At 42.9% G+C, this 14,349-nt stretch overlaps 1 protein-coding gene across 3 annotated transcripts in view; it reads right to left on the bottom strand.

The window, feature by feature from the left end:
* ITSN2 (intersectin 2) overlaps nt 1–5,066 on the bottom strand; it is an 83,677-nt gene extending 78,611 nt beyond the window's left edge. For all 3 annotated transcript variants that reach the window (XM_057427603.1, XM_057427604.1, XM_057427606.1), the window contains exon 1: nt 5,002–5,066. The gene's annotated coding sequence lies outside the window, so the exon portion shown is untranslated. The remainder of the gene's footprint in view (nt 1–5,001) is intronic.
* Between the last annotated feature and the right edge of the window lie 9,283 nt (nt 5,067–14,349).

Below are 14,349 nucleotides of genomic sequence, written 5' to 3'. Positions count from 1 at the left end.
TACCTTTCAAACATTTGGTGCTAATGGCACAACAGTACCAGCAAAACAAGTTACTACAGTCTCTGTACAGTCTTGCAATGGGCAAAAACAAAGCACGCGTGGAGGTAACAAGAATCAAGGCCTCCTCATGAAATAAAATCCCTTATCTTGTTTTCCAGAGAAAGACTTAAATAAATCTGAAAATTAAAAAAATATTCTGATAGACCAGTTAATAAAACAAAGGAGTAACATGCTAGTAACCAAGTAATCAGTATGCTTAAGTTCTTAGCTTGGCTTTCTCAGGGTATGAGACATGAGTAATTAATAGGTACTTTGATGAATTTCATCATTCAACATGAACCGAACCAAAAGATCTTAACTGCCTACAAGATTCATAAAAACAGACAACCAGACAGAGAAGACACAAACAAATTTAGTGCCCCCACCAATGAGAAAGACTGCTCTGTGACTGAGTACCATTATGTTAGATGATGATCTACCACCAACTAGGGTACACAAGGAAAACACAATTTTAAAAGGTGAAGTTCAAGGGTGATAACATGCTTTTCAAGCTAAAAAAAATACAGTAACTACCCTATTTCTCCCCATACCTAGATCAACCTCTGAACCTGAAAGTACACTTTGTGTGAAGTGTTTTACTGATAAGTGATAGGCTTGAAATAGGTCAGCCAGTCATAAAAAAGGAGAATTATCTAATTAGCTCTACATTATCTTTGTTATCTTTATAATCACCAACCATTGGAAAGGTGAGGAAGGTCTTTGACTTTCCCACATCATCCAGCCATATGAAACGAGCCCTATGATCTAAAAGTAACACCACAAATTCACAAACCAACAACCTATTGCTCTCACAATTTTTACAAAAGGAGTATGTTTACATCAAGCTCCCCCCCTAAAACTTAAAAACATGGCAAGGTATATTAGATGATGGATCCTTCCAAGAAATATGACATTACACTGAAACTGAAAGCAGCTTTTGAAAGTCCAATAGAGTAACTTGACAACAAGGAAGTATAGCAGTGGCATATACATATATATGGAACAAATCACAACACCAGTGCTGCCAGGAACACTGGCTGATGTCATTGCAAGACCAAGCTCTATGATTTTTGGAAAGTCATGGTGACTGGTCAAGGATCCTGATGACTGGAAAAGGCAAACATCCCACCCATCTTCAGGAAGGGCAAGAGGGATAGTACAAAAGGCTGCTAAATTGGACTTCAGTCAGTGGAAAGATTATGCCCAAATCCACCTGGGAGCCACCTACAGATGCTTGAAGAACAAAAAGGTGATGGAAAACTGCCAGCATGCATCTAGCCAGGATGAACCAGGCCTGGCATCACACAGCTTTCTAGGTTGAGGTGACTGGCTCTGTGATGGGGGCAGAGCAGCAGAGTTTTGAACTTACGAAGACTTTCAGCAACGTCTCCCACAGTATCCTTAGAGGCAAATTGGTGAAGTATAGTTTGAACAGCTTGACTGTAAACTGGGTGGAAAACTAGCTTAACCACTAGACTCAAAGGGCTGTGACCAGGTGTGCAAAATCTATCTGGCTGGAATCAGTGATGCTCCCCAGGGGTTGATAACGCGGACAGTACAGTTTAAGGTCTCCCTGGCAATGGGATGGGATTCACTATGAGCAAGTGTGGCTATCGAAGTGGACAGGGCTGCCCAGTGAGTTTTGGAGGTAGTCCAAACACAACCAGACATGGCTCTGAGTAGCCTGATCAAACCTGGCCATGCTTTTCGTGAGGGCTGGACTAGATGACCTCCATAAGTTCCTTCAAAACGATGTAATTCTATGACTACATTTTAGGTAACTAAAAGCAAATGGAAGCAGTTTAAAAGGCATTTCTAAAATGGAAATATCTGATTTTATTTAAAATGAAAATAGAACAGAAATGAACATAAAAGGTAAAGATATCCAACTTTGAACCCGTTTTAAAAAGGCAAAGAGAACAATCTGGACTTTAAAAGTAAATCTCATGAAATGCCATTTTCACAAATTTCACATGCCAATTTAACTAAATCTTTTGACACAAGAACAGATATTGTCTGTATTGTCAATTAACAAGTTATCTCTCAGACCAGAAACCTCTGTTGCTATTTGCAATAGGAACTAGTGATCTGGACTACATTGCTCTTCAGGAACTAATCACAAGGTCTTCCTGACAGACACCTGTTTTTAGGGGGTATGAAGCTTTCACTCAAAATGAAGCATGTACATTACCTTTTACTATTCAAATGCTGCCACGTTTTCACCACCAGCTCCAGATGAGCAGCTCAGTAAAGAATCCCCATCACCTACTTACCCTCATTTCTCATTGCTGCTACTATGCCATATCATAAAATTAATTCACTTTTCAATATTAAAGACTAAACCAGAAATATCTGTAAAAAAACTACTGTAAACTGCTGTGGTCCCAATCACTGTCATACCTGAATCCCAAGACATAAAGCCTTCTCAACTACACAACTCAAAATCACCCACAGGTCACTTCTGCTTTGACCTGTCTCACTCTGTTCATATGAACAATGAAATAAATAAGCAGCTATAAAGCTCTGATAGCAGAACAGCACCTATGGCAGGTAACCCTTTATGGCGATTAGCACAAACAAGCCATACATACCACATTTTTGCTATTGTTAGTGCTAAAGGAACATACTCTCTGTTTACATTACAGTGGCAGCTAACAATTCTGTCAGAGCCACATTCCATACCCTAGATCTTGTACAGATGGAGGAGAAAAAAATAAATGCAATTCCCTCAGGATGGTAATTAAAAAGATAGCAGATTCACTTGATCTAATTTAAGCATCTCAGTTAGGAATCAAATCTTACCAAAACTAAAACTTCTGTACAGCAGAGAGCGTGGAGCAGCCTAAATCCATGTTCAGGGATGTATGCAATTCTCTTAACATCATACAGAACCTAGAGTCTGAAGTAAGGTTTCTCTAAATATCCTGAGGTACAGTGGTGTGAATGCCACTCCCAGCTTAAGCAGAATGAAAAAATACAGACAAACCAAACAGGAAGACATAGTGGAAACAAGGAAACAAAAATGAGCAAAGCTTATTAGGAGAATGACACCCAGCTAGCTTTAATTTATCCAATTAGTTCCTAATGCTCATTATTTCTAAATATCACTGTTGCATCAGTGGATACAGATGTTTGCTACAGATATAGCCTTTGAATGTCAATCACATTTCAGATGAACAATTAAAGCTTCTTGAAAGCAAGCTGCATTTTATGTTCCACTGATGTTACCCACTCTGCACAGCAAGGCCGTAGTGTTTCACATGGTTTGTACCTTTTCCTGTGTACACACAAGTGTGGAAGCTGCTGCCACCACAGGCAAGCAGGAACAAAAACATCTTTAAAAACCCTCTTGTTCCCTAAAGAGAGATGCATACAACAGACAGCCTGAATGCAAGTGCAAGCAGCTTGTAACTTCTAGTTTCAGAGCTTTAGATGGGGAATTTCCAACTGATCACAGAATTACAGAATCATCATAGAATGGTCTGGGTTGGAAGGAACCTTAAAGCTCACCTAGTTCCAACCCCATCACAGCCAGGCATGACTTCCACTACAGTAGGTTGCTCCAAGCCCCGTCCAACCTGGCCTTGAATGCTGCCAGGGATAGGGCAGCCACAGCTTCTATGGGCAACCTGTGCCAGGGCCTCACCACCCTCACAGGGAAAAATGTCTTCCTTATAGCTAATGTAAATCTCCCCTCTTTCAGGTTAAGGCCCCTTGCCCTATCCCTCCATGCCCTTGTAAAAAAGTCCCTCTCCAGAGTTGTTGTCGGCCCCTTTAGGCACTGGAATCTTCTCTAAGGTCTTCCCAGAGCATTCTCTTCTCTAGGCTGAATGTTTAAAAGAACTGCTGTAAGCCTATGTTAAAGATCACAAGTGCTATCTAAACCACAATCTACTTTCAAGCTCTACAATGTGACAGGTGTCAAAGTGTCAACTGCTATGAAAGCCATTTCATGCATTCAAAATAATATCTTAATATTTAGGGAACCAAATCATCTTAATATTTACGGAACAAAAATCTCAGCCTCATTTTATTTTCTGAATTACTACATGCCGCAGCGTGAAGTCGAGACCGAGGAACGCCACAGACCGAGGAACAGACAAACAGTTTACAAACTTTAACTGCAGAAATCAGTTCAGTTTCTCCAAACTCCAGGATTTCACAGTAACTACGAGAAACAAAATCACCATTACACAAACCGGGGTCTGTGAACAAATCCAAGTCACCTCCCCTCGCCAAGGCGCTCCCTTGGGCACTGAGCTGTTTGGGCACCGACACCGGTGTTTCTCCTCCTAGTAGGGAGGTAATAAAGCAAGGGCGAGCAGCAGACGCGCTAGCAGCAGGAGGTGCCGCCGCTACCGGCAGCCGTGCCCGAGCTGCAGCCTCCCCCGGAGCTTACCGGCCAGACCTGACGGCGCGGGGAAGGAGCCGGCCCCGGGAAACGCAGTTCCCAGCGGAACGCTGGAGCGGCTGCGTGGGAGCCGAGCCCGGCCCGGCTGCCCGACAGAGCCCGCGGCCGAGCCGCGCAGCGTGGCGGAAAGCTGCGCTCCGGCAGCGCGGAACGCACCCAAACGCTGTTTTAAAGGAAAACAAAACCCAAAACAACCGAAGAACCCCACCAGCCTAAAGGCGGGAGGAAAATATAAACAGAGCGGCTCGGCGCAATAGAACCCTCGACTGTTCTTCCCCACGCCCGTCCGTGCCCGGGCTGCTGCCGCTCTCGCAGGGCGGCAGGAGCAGGCACTTTCCCGCACGGTAGCCCGGAGGCCGCCCCGGGCTCGCAGCGAGGCCCCGCGGGACAGCCAGGCTGACAGCTTCGCTCCGCGCCGCCGGAGCTCGTCGCCCCCGCACCCCGTTTCCCTTACACCGGCTCCCCGCGGGAGACGAGGCTGCCCCGCTGGTCGGGTCGTGGCCGCGCTCCTCCGGAGGCGGAGGAGCCGCAGGCCGCCCGGCCGCTTGTACCTGTTGCGCTGCCCGTGAGCGGCCGCTTCGCACGGGCTATCTCCTCCGCCTCCCGCGGCGTCAGCCCCACAACATGGCGGCGGAGGCGGGGGCCGCCCGGGAAGGAAGAAGGGGAGGGAACCGGGGCCGGCGGGTGCGGGCTGAGGGCGCCCGGCAGCTGCGGGTGAGGGCGTGGGAGTGGCGGCGTGCCCCGGGAGGGCATCGAGTGCAGCCCTGAGGTTGTCGGGCACCCCCGGCAGAGGGGTCGTCAGTACTCGGGGTACAGGGCGGGAGGTTAAAGGAAGGGTCACCTTGCCCTGGGATGCTGCCTCCCAGCAGCCCGAGCTGCCCACATAGGACTGCTGAGGTCTGGAGGTGAGGGATATGGACTCGCACCACTGCCTGGATGGATCTCTGCGGTGCGGAAGCCGGATCCCCCGCGGCAGCGAGCTGTGCTGCCGGCACGCGTCATCAAAATCACAGAGCGGTTTGTGTTGGAGGGGACCTTAAGACCTTCACTTCCAACCTCCCTGCCGCAGGCAGGGGCATCTTCCACTAGACCAGGTTACAGAAAGCCCCGTCCACTGATCAGTGGTGTTTGCTCCAAAGGGTAATGTCTGCAAAGTTACGAACTACTGTTTAAAGACCTCATCTGACAGAAAATTTATCGCCTCCTTACTAAAATTTTTCTCCATCTTGATTCAAATCTCTGCCTCCCCATCTGCTCCACCAATTACTTTTTCTTTAGATTTCCAGCTGTATATATTTAGGAAAAAAAAAAGGGGGTAATAAACTCTAAAATAACCTCAGAGACTGTTAGTTCCTTGTGGAAGCTGAAAAGCCTCTGGTTTGCTCATTCTGCACGGGCAGAGCTCCCAGGTACAGCTAATTTTTCCTCACTGCACGCTCCGGGAGCGGGATGAGAGTGCCCGTGGGAGTGCCTGGAGGTGCTTCCAATGGGAAGTGTGTCCCGCTGGGATGCTGGGAAGGAGACTGGCACCAGGAGCTAAATTTGGCTCACACCAGGCGTTATTCAGTATTCTGAAATATGGAGGGTTTCAGGGATTTATCTTTTAAAAAGTTCAAGAACCTATTGAAAGAAAAGGCATAGAAAATGCCATCATTTTTAAACATTGTTTGCCTCCTTCAGCGAGTGGATCTTGCTATGTACACAGGATCACAGCATCTTTCTGCTATGTTTTTGCCGTGTACATAATATATCACCTTTGTAGAGAGCAGATTTTTACACTGACTCATTCTTCTGGGCTCTTAATGAGCCTTTCCAGTTTGTTACACCTCTTATCAGTCATTGAGTCCAGAACAGTCATGTTACCGTACCATGCCTTGGTCATGGTCACATACTAGCACATGCTACTCTTCAGTATTTTTGCCTAGAGACCTAATGTTTAGATGTGCTGTTACAGCTGCCATGTTGCAGTGGCAGCTCACACTCACGTATTTATCCCTCAGGATATCCTCAGCCCTCATCTGATTCGATGCTTTTAAGTGTTCTCCTTCCTTACTCCTTCCTTACTCCCAGCCCAAAAACACTCTGTGGTTTTGTTCCTGTGCACAGCCAGCAAACTTGTCTTTGAGTCAGACGTTTGCCATGTAGGTGGATTAAAAGACATGTTCCAGGAGCACCTGCTGACTTTGTGATTTGAATGACTCAGTGGCCCCCAGCCCAGGTGGCCTTCAGCTTCTTTGAAGTTGCCTGCAGATTTCATGAGCAGTACTTCATTTAATTCCAAATAATTGACTGAGATAATAGAGCAGCCCCAGGTCAAGAACAGACTCCTCTGGAGCCCAGTTGAAGTGTCTCTCATCTGACATTTTTCATTAGAATTACTTTATAATGTCTCTTAAAATGCGTCCTTTAATCCATTTAGTACACGTTGTAGTGAGAGTGTAGTTGTAAATGGGACTGTTGTGTAGGCAACACCTGCAGCCTATCTTGCAGTGAAGATAGGTGCTTGCATCAAACGTAACAATCTAAAGGTTCATAAAGTCTATTGTAGAGAAGATTAAGATAACTATAAGCCAGATAAACATGTTTCGTCTCATAGGAGGAAAAAGATCAGGTAACTGATTACAGTAGTTAAGTATTGGGAAAGGCAGAAGAAAAAAATCTGTCAACAAATGTCTCTAACAGGTTAGACAGATACCAATGAGGAGTTATTAAATACAGTGGATCCTGCTTTGAACATTGAACAAGGCATCTTCTCAAGGGACCTCATGGTTCTTTTCTTCTATAATGTTACTACTAGGTCCTGCTAAGCAAATGGATTTGGGACATGTACTGTGTGACATGTCAAAAAGCCATGCAGAAAGCCAACAGGGAGAGCTGGGAAGCTGTGCCAGGGGCCAAGCATGGATTTTGTGCACATGATAAAAGGGAAGATGAATCTTATGAGGGGTGAGTTTTAATGTCTATTTAGTTGATTTTAATTTTATATACAGTTCTGCAACTACTTAAGCCTATGGCTAAGCTAGAATATGACTCTTAGTGACTCTCATTACCTGCTTTGACACCTCCATTGCCTCTGTTGCAAACTCCAACAGGAAAATGTGGCCAATACATGAAAGCTGTAACATCTTAGCTTTGAATACCACCTTAGAACACTGTGTGCAATTTTGTACCCTAACAGTGTTCACAACTATTATTTAAGTATTTTAATATTTTGTGTTCTTACTATTAAACATTCCACTCTCCCCACACTAGATAATTCATGGATAATTCACCAAATAATTAATATCTATCACCAGAGTCCAACACTGGACTCCCTCTGGAAGTGGGAGAGAATGCAAAATTCAGCTGAGTCATTAGAGATAACCTTGTGTTAAAAAAAAATTAGCATACCAAAGCTTTAAGTATTTCTATTGTAACCAAGCCAAATGCTGTTTTGTCTGCATTACTACAACCAGAAGTAATCAGAGCTATTAGAACAATAAATATCTCTAAGATTAATTAATTAGTAGGAAGAGGAGCAGGACTCAGGCTGCTGTGAAGACACATTTGAATGCAGCAGCCGCTCAGTTGCTCTTCCTTGGAATTGCAACTGAGCAATCTAAAGTTTAGTGAGCTAAAGTTTAGCAAGCTATAAAAAATGCTGCCTTAAAGTGAAGCTGAACTAACTCTTACTCAGACTGAGAAGACTCTTACAGAGATGGGGTTCTTTTAGTGATGCCTGAAGCACATCTACTTTGTCGAAATTTTTTGTTTACATTTGTGTTAATTAGTAGCTGCATTACCATTTCTTTACAATGAAGAATTTTCTCCTCTGGTTTGCTAGAATATTTGTTTCCATTCAGAGTTTGACTACTGCTTAAAGTAGATTCAAAAGAAAAAAAAAACACTTCTATGAAGGTGAAGTTTCTGAAGGCACTGTTGCAGATGCTGCTTTTGGGCATGTCAGGGTTTGGGGAGAGTGCTTTTTTCACACTACAATATGCAGTTTGGGGGGGCTGATGTCAAGTACCAGGTGAAATAAAAGTCCCTTCAGGTGGTAGGTAGTACCCTTCTAGCAAGGAATAGACAGTGACAGAGTAACTTAAAATAGGGGAACAAATATATTTGTCTCAGAAAGCCATTAACATAAGGGAAATTACTTAATAATAACTGATGAGTAATAGGAAAGACAGCTGAAAGAAGAAAACTATGGTATGATAGCAAAGAGGCTTGTTCTAGATGTAGGGGCAAGGTTGCAGCACAGTAGCTACCCAGAAGAGACTCATTAAGATGAAATGTGTGGGAGAAGCAGAAAAGAAGGAGAATTTACTTTAAGCAATGTCTCATCCTCTAGTATTACTATGTTATCATTTACTATCCTGCATCTCCTTGTCATATCTGAGCCAAGACCAACATATGACAGAAAAAAAGATATAACGAAGGTGGAGAAACTATAAATGCTAATTAATTAATTTTATTTTTCACGTTAAGGCTTTACTTTATAATCATTAACCGTACTCTGTCCTCAATTTCCTGTTACAGGCAATTTTGTTATCTTCAAAGTAATAAGGGAAGATCTTCACTGCCAGCAAAAGAGATCATTAGCAAAGTTGTTTAGCCTGAACTGGAGGCAGTAGGTAATATGACTTTACTCCCTTCCCCCGGCTTACTCCATAATATTGCTTATTTTCTCTGCTGTACTGCAGGAAAACACACCAGAACTGAATTCTTCACTCTCCCTATTCAAACCCTCTGACCAGGCAGTGCCTAAGCTTGTTGACAGACATGTTTCTGCAAGTGTATGTTTAAAACAATATAAAGTTAAAGCAGAACAGAAGTGAACAGCAGAAATCAGTTCCTGCCAAGAATAAGTCATGCTTTGTGTACAGTTACTGATCAAGGGTCAAGGAATGTCAAGTAAAGCAATGAGTATTTCTGAATGGTCAAAAAGCAATAGTTCGAGGATGGTGATCAGCACAGGTTCCTCATGTGGTGTCCTGTTTAATTCTGCTTGCTAATGGGAGGCATTTCCTCATCTGGGAGAGTCCAGCTTATTGTCCCAGCCATAAAGAACTACTTAGAAATAGCCACACCTACCTGATGAATGACAGCTCTGACTGTTTTAGTGGATTGGACTCTGTTATTCATGCTAAATTTTCTTTTTCATCTCCTTTTTCCCTTCAGCTAATACAGAGACAATGAACCCCCACTTGATACTGCTGCCAGGTTTCAGTTTTACATCAGTATTCAACCATTTTCTTCCCTTTGAGCAAATGATAGATACTGTCTTTAGCCTAGGTGTTTGTTTAAACCTGGAGGCACAAAACACAATGGGATAAACAAAAGGACAAGTTAATATTTATTTTCCACACTTAACACAACAGAGGTGCTGCATTTCTGATGTTGGTTCTGAGGAATAATTTATCAAAGAGTATGAAAGGCACAAAACACGTGCTGCATCAGAAATAGTACTTCTACAGATGCTGGTTTGGTTTCTGAACCAGAAACCCTCACAGTTTCTCAAACAACAAATGGTACACGCTACTGTATTCATTTGCAGGATTTTCTGTTACTTAATAGCTATAAAATATAGTATAAAATAAAATATTCATGTCCCAACTTTGTACCCTGCCAAGCACAGGTGTTATTTTGTAGGGGATGGAGAGCTGGATGGTATTTGCTCAAAGAGTGGCAAAGGCTTCTTTGCCTACTGCATTGAAATTACTTTGAGATTTGTAGAACATCTATGTAACCATAGAGAAAGCAGATTTTCAGACAGGCCAGAATGTGTTGTGAAGGAAGGCAGTGCTGACTCATGCAGATTGAATTATGGCAAATAAAATTTGCCAGCTGCTGAGCAGACACAAGACTTTTACTTGCAAAACCTAACTGCAGTGCAGGCAGTCAGAAACATTCAGGTACATGTAAATTTCACAGGCTTCAAGTGCTGACAGTAACACAGTAATGGGGTTAAGCAAGGTTATTTGTAGCAATTTGCAATCTTCATCCTGTAATTAGTAAATAATACCTTGGTAAGCCAGAGTTGCAAGTTCATTTCAGATGCATTTTTCTCTCCACACTCACATTTCAATGCAAGCCAAGAAGCCAGTTGAATACCAGTAAGCTGGTATCCCTACTGTCTTTATTATGAGAGATTTTTTCCCCCCAAAGCTTTCTGGTTTTGGTGCTAGAAACCTGTCAGTGGGTACGTATTGTTATGTTATGTGGTAAAAGCTCGTGTGCGTGCCCACAGAGACAATTACTTGGTGGGGATAACCAAGTGATACCTGTTCCTGCTACCCATCACAGGGGCTGTAAGCCCATCAAAAATCCATCTCCACAAGTGCAGAGCAGACGTGGGCACAAGGGCAGGTGACAATTGAAGTTACAGACTCCTGAGGGGTGAACCTTGTCTGGGCCTTACCCAGGGATGTCCCAACATCCTGGTATGAGACTCATAAAGGTGAGATTTGGAAGCAGCCCTCCAGGACTATAAGGGACCTTGGGGGTGTGCTGCACATTATGGCATGTAGGGGAAGATCAGTTGGGATGCAGGGGAAGAAGCTCAACATGAGCTGGCAGTGTGCACTTGCAGCCCAGAAAGCCAACTGTGTGTTGGGCTGCATGAAAAAGAGCATGACCAGCAGGTTCAGGGATGTGATTCTCCTCCAGCACAGAAGCTGTGGCTGCCCCATCCCTGGCAGTGTTCAAGGCCAGGCTGGACAAAGCTTTTAGCAACCTGGTCTAGTAGGAGGCATCCCTGCCCATGACAGGGGGGTTGGAACTAGATGTCTTTAAGGTCACTTCCAACCCAAACCGTTCTGTGATTTTATGAAGCTGTGATTTTTGTGTTGCACAGAATTTACTATGGAATGTTTGAGGTAGGAACCAAACACGGGAAAAGGGAGGGATTTAGATGATCTGGGGAGAAAAAAGTGTGGGAAACGGAGGGGCATTGGAGGGTCATATGTTCAGGTGCCACCAACTGGTGAGACTGGAATCCAGGGACCAGTACTACTGTTAGGTAGTGTACCTCACCTGAAATTTTTGGGGCTCTCTTGGAATTACACATTGCTTTTAAAGGTTGAGTGATGTAAGAATCAACTTTGAAATAAATCATCTCAGATCTTTCAGAATGTTTTGTGAGTTGCTGTGAAAAGGGAAGTTTTACAGATTCACAGATTTATGGAAAGATGCAGGCAGGGTATGGAGGAAATAAGCACTATGATAAGATAGGAGAAACAGTGTAAGACAGTAAACGTATGGTTAATAACATAATTAATAAAATCAGATATTCATTGACAGGAGAAACAGATCCAACTGGTTTTAAGCCGGTTCATGGAAGTCTACCAAAAGCTTTGTGTTGATGAGAAACGCAGAAGTTTGCCCTGACTGACTCTTGCTTGCCAGATGCAACACTGACAGTCTGAGGCGCTACTGCCCTCCTCTGCCTGACATTCCTCTGGACTTTTCCATGACAAACAGAAGCAAAGACAGTGTTCCCCTGGCTGCTGCAAGCAAAAACATTGTGCTGTGGCTTAAAGTTGTGGCATTCAGGTGGTTGGATCTAGTTTCGAAGACTTTTGGCAAAAACAAGTTGACTTTTTAGATGTAGGGGTTTTCTGCACTTGAGAGCTCTGTTTGAAGAGTGGGAAGTCTTTTCAAGTAACTCACTTTGTAACTTACATTGACATTAAAGACCAACAGAGCTCAAGGCAGAGCTGAAATCAATGGAGTGTGAAAAAGAGACCATACTATCAGCCATTAATGAATGCTTCACTTACATTTTCATGCAAGGTTTATATTGCTTTCATGCTGCTTCTTGCTTTGGTAAGGGAAATCTACAACAATTTGCTGATTTACTTCACTGATCTGCTCAGAGGCTTTCTTAGAATTCATTTGCCTGAATAATGTTAGACCACAGAGTCACTAAAAGACCACCAGTTGTCTAATAACTAATGATTCTAATATTTCTGACCAATAATCCTCACCTGTCTGTTACCTTTAACCTTCAACTCTAAACAATACAAGGCAAAAATATCTTTTTGTCCTATGTCAGCACTGTCAGGAAAGGGCTTTTACTGCCTAATAAAATAAATCCATTGGCACTTGGCACTGGCAGTCCTTCCAAAGAGATACTGTTCTGCACTGCTGCAGTTGAATGTGCTTTTTCCAGCACTGGGATCATCTCGACTGGATGCCACAGCCTAGATTAATATCTTTGCACTTAGTGAGAATATTAACTGGACTGACAACTGCAAATGCGGCAGTTTCAACCTGCTAGAAATAGCAAGCATACAATAGTGGTCTCTCATGTTTTTGCCATGGTGAAGTCCATCTTGCCTAACAAAGAGCCAGCTCAGTCTTGCCTAAGTAGCACTCACTTGATTGGGAAGATTTAAATAAGATTAAAAAAATCTCTTTTATACATACAGCAAAGGAAAGGAGCTTTGTCACTGTTACAAGGACATCAGGATAACAAGAGGTTCCTGGTAAAACTCACAAAATCTTTGTTTAGCATCATGAAGTTTCCATCAGACTGCATCAAAAGAAGCGTGACCAGAAGGTCAAGGGAGTTGATTTCCCCACCCTGCTCTGCTCTCATAAGACTCTCTTCCACCTAGTGGAAGATGTCCCTGCCCATGGCAGGAGGGTTGGAACTAAATGATCTTTAAGGTCCCTTCAAACTCAAATCATTCTATGATCAGTCCTGGAATGGTAAACCAAAATTAAGTAATTTTATGGGGATTATTCCAGGCCAATCTATGTCAGCAAACTCTTCATTGTCCAGGTTACAATGGAAAAACTCAATATACTCTTGTATTCCCAGCTTATTCTTGACTTCATCACTCAGACAGAGAAACTACAAAGGGAAAGCATGTATCAGTTCCACAGAAATAAAGCAGCTTTGAATCAGAACTTGCAATTAGTCAGTTTAAGGCACAAATCCATAGGGAAGTTTCATTCCAGTGCTTGCAGAACTACTTTATTTATTCACCAGGTTTTTTCAACCTTTTGCAGTACAGAAGATGAATAATGCTTGGAAGATCAATGGCGCTGAGTTGTTACAGGTTTTTAAGGTTCATAATTCATTGTATAGCCTTGGGCTTTATTTAATATAAACCATTCAGAAGCAGTGCTGAACAGAAATATATTTTAGTTGATTTTCTCTTGGGGTTTTGTATTGTTTTTACTGTAATGGATGCTTTGCAAATGCAGCTTTTTCTTCAAAAGATTCCTGAGGCAAGTTAATATTAGCGTCTTCATCTTACAGATGAAGGACAGAAACATGGAACAGTTTCAGCAAGAACATTACAAACATTCTCTATTTTCAATATTTCTCTTGGGACACAAAGGCCTTATTTGAAAGACTTGCTCCACCTCGCTGTCATGGTTTCATTTGAAGGTGGATGTGCTTTCTTTTCACATAGCGCATCATACATAGCTCAAGTCAGAACTGCAGAAATCAAAGGCTGCACAAGCTACAGTGCAACTCCTCACTAAGCAAAGCAATTCAAGTCATCGCATGCCACCTTCCTTCTCTTCCCACCCATATGTTCCCCTCCTCGTGCACCTGATTCCCTTAGTGAGCTAAGCCCAGGGAAAAGAAGAAAAATGTGTGATCAGTTTTTGGGAACAAGCTACAGAATAAGCCTTATACTTATAATAATGTATTATTAAAAATTATATTTATATATTTTCAGTTTGTATTATTAATAATTCTAAATTATTTTCTAATTATACATTAGTAGTTATTATTCATTGACATAGCAGCTTTAAACTGACAGAGGGGAGATTTATATTAGCTATAAGGAAGAAGTTCTTCCCTGTGAGGGTGGTGAGGCACTGCCACAGGTTTCCCAGAGAAGCTGTGGCTGCCCCATCTCCAGCAGTGTTCAAGGCCAGGTTAGACGGGGCTT

This window comes from Pezoporus wallicus, unplaced genomic scaffold (assembly GCF_028554395.1).
Source record: "Pezoporus wallicus isolate ANWC-B61680 ecotype Strahan unplaced genomic scaffold, APGP_CSIRO_Pwel_v1 contig_6464, whole genome shotgun sequence".
Lineage (NCBI taxonomy): Eukaryota > Metazoa > Chordata > Aves > Psittaciformes > Psittacidae > Pezoporus > Pezoporus wallicus.
This window is presented reverse-complemented; position numbering and strand designations above follow the sequence as displayed.